Source organism: Herpailurus yagouaroundi, unplaced genomic scaffold (assembly GCF_014898765.1).
Source record: "Herpailurus yagouaroundi ecotype Mexico unplaced genomic scaffold, PumYag 77, whole genome shotgun sequence".
In the NCBI taxonomy this organism is placed as follows: Eukaryota; Metazoa; Chordata; class Mammalia; order Carnivora; family Felidae; genus Herpailurus; species Herpailurus yagouaroundi.
In genome coordinates this window covers 21,189,023-21,195,077 of record NW_024412388.1, presented here as the reverse complement: position 1 = coordinate 21,195,077, position 6,055 = coordinate 21,189,023, and positions in this window count along the sequence as shown.

The window sequence follows — 6,055 nt, the reverse complement described above, 5'->3', positions numbered from 1 at the left end:
CCGGATGTCTTCTTTAGAGAAGTGTCTATTCATGTTTTCTGCCCATTTCTTCACTGGGTTATTTGTTTTTCGGGTGTGGAGTTTGGTGAGCTCTTTATAGATTTTGGATATTAGCCCTTTGTCCGATATGTCATTTGTAAATATCTTTTCCCATTCCGTTGGTTGCCTTTTAGTTTTGTTGGTTGTTTCCTTTGCTGTGCAGAAGCTTTTTATCTTCATAAGGTCCCAGTGATTCACTTTTGCTTTGAATTCCCTTGCCTTTGGGGATGTGTCGAGTAAGAGATTGCTATGGCTGAGGTCAGAGAGGTCTTTTCCTGCTTTCTCCTCTAGGGTTTTGATGGTTTCCTGTCTCACATTCAGGTCCTTTATCCATTTTGAGTTTATTTTTGTGAATGGTGTGAGAAAGTGGTCTAGTTTCAACCTTCTGCATGTTGCTGTCCAGTTCTCCCAGCACCATTTGTTAAAGAGACTGTCTTTTTTCCATTGGATGTTCTTTCCTGCTTTGTCAAAGATGAGTTGGCCATACGTTTGTGGGTCTAGTTCTGGGGTTTCTATTCTATTCCATTGGTCTATGTGTCTGTTTTTGTGCCAAGTAGTTAAGGTTCTTTGTTGCAAGCAACAGAAACCCCCTCTACCAATTGTCAACTAAAGGGAATTTATTGGAAAGATGTGGATAGGGCTCAAAGAACTTATGAGTAGCTGGAGAAGCAAGTTTGGAGACATACAGGAACCAAAGGAGAGGTGGAGGGCTCAGGATTAGGTTGCAGTTTCGTTTATGCACAAGGGCTGCTATACCACCACGTACCTTCAACAATATCTTCTAGCTTGGCCACACTGTCTCAAAATTCAAACTCTCAGAAGGTGTTTGATGAAATTAGTTTCCATTATGGCCCTGTCCTCCAGGGCGAGAAGAAGCATTTGGCTCTTTTAGGGAAATGGATCGTTTGGAGTTCCGTTTCTATCAAGGCTACAAAGGAAATTAATACATTGGAGGGAGGGTGGTTTGTCAGTTATTTGTCACTGCAATAATGGCACATAGCAATCACATGCTTCAGAAGCATGAAGCAAAAAGGTCATACATCTGGTGGTCAGCCACGCAGCTCTGCTGCTCTTGGTTGGACTTGCTCACATGTCTGGAGGTTGGTTTGCTGTTGGCTGATCTAGTCGGACCTTGGCTGGGAAGATAAGGACCTCTGGCTCTGCTCCTCCAGTAGGCTAGTTCTGGCATGTTTTCGTGGGTAATGGCAGAGGCACAAGAGGGGCAAACCCTATCACACAGCACCTTTGAAGCCCCAGCTCGTATCACATCTGTTCATATTCTTTGGCCAAAGCAAGTCACGTGACCAAGGCCAGCATCAGGGTACGAGAGCCCTGCAAGATTTTGTGACAAAGCGTGTCGATACAGGGAAAGGTGAAAAATTGGTGCCATTTTTGCAATCTGTGGAGAGAATGATGTGTGTCATTGTCGATGGCAGGCCTCGAATCCCAAGTTCTCCTCATGTTCCACACCACCTGGGGCCTCAGCCAAAAATGCTTTTCTGTAAGGTGGGCCTCTGCTCTCATTCAATGGTATCACTAGCATGTCAGATCCAGAAGAGTAGGAATTTTTGCCTGGTTTGTTCACCATGTAATCTCATTGCCTAGAATAGCACTTGATACGTAGCAGGTTACCAGCAAATAATGGTTGAATGAAAATTCCATTGTGAACTTACCTCAGGCATCTAACCAAGGTTTTTTACTTTTGCGAGAAGCCTGTATGCTATGGAGAAAAGGACTTAGATTTGGAGACAAACCAACATGGGTTAGAATCTGGGCTTCATTGTTTACAGGTGGTACCCAGCCTTCCTGAGCCTCAGTTTTCTGCAGTGGGAACATTTTGGGGTGACTTTCCAGTGCAATCTTCCTATTTGCTGGTTATTGGTCTTCCTATCTTCGCACGTGTAATGTGATGGGGCTTCTAGTATTACGTGACCCTATCCCCCTCCCAGTCAACTGATTGGACCAGGGGTATGAATCTGACCCAAAATGTACCAATCCGAGTCTCTTCTTCAGGAATTTAGAATTCCAGCTTTAGTCTGGTTGGCCTCTTAAAATGGAAGGGATGGGGACTCGGGGGGTGGCTGTGGCCATTTTCCACTAGAGAGAGCTGGCAGGAGAGAGGAAGAAAGCCCTCATTCCAGATTATTTCCCAGACCCAGCCACCTGTTAGACGGCTAGGTAGGTAGCTAGGTAACCATTGGTGTAATGGTTGAAGGCATGGTCTCTTGTTTCAGAGACTCTGTGGTTCAGATTCTGACTTTATCGCTTACTATCTGTGTGACCCTGGCCGAATCATTTAACTTCTCTGTGCCCTGGTTCTCGTCTGTAAAGTGGGAATGACAGTAGTACCTACTTTATGGGATTGCCATAATGATTAAATAAAAGCGCATAGAACAACGTCTACTATGTGGTGAGTAACAAGGGCTACTTGTTATTAATATGCGTGTCTGTGGATTTCGGGTCACACCCTTTGATCCTTAAAATGAGTCCCCTGCCTTTTCAGGAAAAATCTCACTTCGGTGGCTTGTTGGTTCCAATGCAAAGAATCTGAACGAATACCTTTTTTTCACCTGTGACATGGGGAGAGTAAGAATTTGAGTACTCAGAGGGGTAGTGAGGATAAATTAGGTGAGCAAAACTCCTGGTGCATTGTAGGTACTCAGTGTGCACACTTCTCATCCTTCCGATCTCAGACTTCAGCCGTGTTCACTCACGTTGGCCAGACAGGGGCCAAGTGTGGGAGACGGTGCTTCCGGTATGGGTGGTCTTGCTCACAGCTTGGTTCGGCCTTTTTCCAAGGTCAATCCGATCTGTTCTGACAAAGGTCTTAGGGCCACACATTTCTCTCCCTTATTCTGCACTCAGAGGAGTGAATTGTTGATCCTGAGGTGCCTTCCCTCAGGAAGCCTTCATATCTGGATGCACTTTAGATTTTGTCACTGCTAGGGAAGTGGTGCAAGGCACAGCAGCCCTTGAGGAAGAGAGGACAGAGAGCTGAACCCAGTTTTCCTCGTTTGTCCCCTGCTGGTACAATCTCTTTCCTGGTCCTTGAAAGCTACACAAGAAGGAAGAAATGTATGCCACCGGCTTAGGAGGACAGAGGCAAGGGGCTTGGAATGTAGACAGAAAATTCTTGATTGGTGTAATAATATTCCAGGGTGGAGAACAAGTCCACGATGGGGAGATTTTCTTCCTCTGGATTGGCTTTCTCAGCCTTCCTGGCTCCTTCCTTTGAGACCCCTTTTCTAAGTCCACCCAGCCCAGCCCAGCCCAGCCCCTGGGCCAAGTCCAGCAAGGGCAGGAAGTATGGGTAAGTGGGGTGGAAAGTTCTAGAACCAGTTTTATCTCCTGCATCCATTTTCCTCTGGACAGTCAGGAGAGTGATCCTGAGAGATGACTTAGCCGTTTTCATTGTCTCGGACCCTGCCCAGTCTCTCCTGTGAGGAAAACAGTTACAGACTCGGAAAAGTATTGGCAGATGATTCTGAGAACCCATAAATCTACGGTTCCCAGATATTGCCATGTTGGCCCAGTCCTTGAGTGGGATTCTGCCTCAGTTTCCCTACCTAGTTCTCCAGTTGCACATGAAAATAGCTTCAGACTCTGCCTATTACCTTCTTCTTAGCCATAGCAGTCAAGCATCTGCCAAGTCTGTGTCTAGTTTCCCAGATCCCAAGCCTGGGACAGCTGACTTCCTATCTAGCATGTGTCACTGGAACTATGTTGGTAACCCCTAGACCCATCAACCAACATCCTCCCCACGTTCACCGGGTCAACATTCCCCATGCGTACGTTGGCTGCAGTAATTATATTTTGAGTCTTTGTCAAAGAAACAATGTGGGGGGCGCCTGGGTGGCTCAGTCGGTTGAGCGTCCGACTTCAGCTCAGGTCACGATCTCACGGACCGTAAGTTCGAGCCCCGCGTCGGGCTCTGGGCTGATGGCTCAGAGCCTGGAGCCTGCTTCCAGTTCTGTGTCTCCCTCTCTCTCTGCCCCTCCCCCGTTCATGCTCTGTCTCTCTCTGTCTCAAAAATAAATAAACGTTAAAAAAAAAAAAAAGAAAGAAAAAAAAGAAACAATCTGGGGAAGGAGCATGGGTTCCAGAATCAGAGGCTCTGGGCTAGCGTTCTGGGACCATTTTTATTTATTTATTTATTTATTTATTTATTCATTCATTCATTCATTCATTCATTTTAAAGTTTATTTATTTATTTTGAGAGAGAGAGAGAGAGAGAGAGAGAGAGAGAACATAAGTGGGGGAAAGGCAGAGAGAGAGAGGGAGAGAAGGAGAATCCCAAGCAGGTTCCGCATCGTCAGTGCGGAGCCCGATGCAGGGCTCAAACTCATGATTTGTGAGATCATGACCTGAGCCGAAATCAAGAGTCAGACACTCAATCGACTGAACTACCCAGCCGACCAGGGACAATTTTCACTTACTTGTATTACCTTGGGCAGGTCACCTCCCATCTCTGAGTCTCAACTTCTATACCTGTCAAGGAGGCTAATGATCCCCTACTTTGAGTCAGGAGGATTTCATGAAATGACCTGTCCATAGTCCCTAGCACATTGTGGAGGCTTGAGAAATGGCTGTCCACTGTCCCTCCTTCATATACCACCGTAGAAGAGAAAGGAGTTCTGGATCACCATTACTTCTTAACTAACGAAGTCATCCTTTGCCCGAAGCTTTATATAAGCTTATTATCAGATCAAGATATCAGCATTGTGCTGGGGGCCTGGTCTGGGGACAGGAAACTGCACTGGAGCCATAGGTCACTGAGGTCAGAGACCAGGTAGAGACAGAAGACAGTAGTGGAGCATGTGACCCTGGAAGCTGACTGCTTGGGTTCAAATCCCAGCTTTGTGTGTGCGCGCGTGCGCGCGTGTGTGTGTGTGTGTGTGTGTGTGTTTCTCTTTCATATCCCAGCTTTAACTCTGTTGAGCCATTGGCAAACCACAACATTGCCTATGGCCTCAGTTTCCCCATTTGTTATATGAGGGGTAAATTAGCATATACTGCCTAGAACTGTTTGAAGGATTAAATGACATAATCTGTGTCAAGTGTACAAGATGGGACTTGCTACAAAGCAGGCACTCAAAACACCTTTCAGACATAGGTCATTTCCAAGTTTTTGCTACTTCATTTCCTCTTTATTTGACTTAATTAGGAGAAAGCTCCAGGAGAGGAATTACTGCCTCCTAAACTACATTGCCAAATTGCTTTCAAAAGGGTTATTCCAGTTCCAATGTCACCAGAAAATTGTGTAAATACTGGTTTTGTTATGTCTTTGCCAGCACGGACCATTATCATCTTTAAAGTTTTCTGTAAGGTTTCATATAGTTAACTCAGTTTTTTGTCCCTTTACTAGCAAAGGTGGACAGGGTGTGCCAATTAAGTAAAATTATTAGAACGGAGGTGGGATACTTTTTCTTTGAAGAAGGAACTTAGGAAAAAAACACACACACAGACTTTGTAAATATCTTGAAAATTGAGGATGTTGTTCTTCCTGTCAACTGCTGCTACTTCTCTTTTCTGAGATGCCCATTTCTATACCTCGTGTTCTGTTCCTCAGCTTTGACACTTACAGATCTGGAATGTGGAAATGCCCTGAATGATGATGATGATGATTTAATAGTTTTTGATGAAAGTTCAGATCAGTTTCTATGTCCCTTTCAACATGCATTTTATCATGGCAACTCTCCAATTCAGGAGAAACTTAAATTTCTCTAGAAAATTTGTGAAGGTGATCTGTGTTGGTGTTTCCATCTGTGAAATGGGAGGAGGGTTGGGATGAGGTAGTCTCCAAAGGGCCCTACATCTGAAAGGGAGCCATTTCATGGGGCTGCCAAGGCCTGCAAGGACTTGCCTGGTACAACAGGTCTTGGGGGAGGAGGAAATGGGCCAAGACCAAGTAGCATTGTGGTTCTCAATGTCCTGCTTGTTCATCCCAGGAACCTGTAGAATGGCAGGGAGTTAAGAATGCAAGAGAAGGGTACTGGAGTCAAGGCAGACCAGAAGC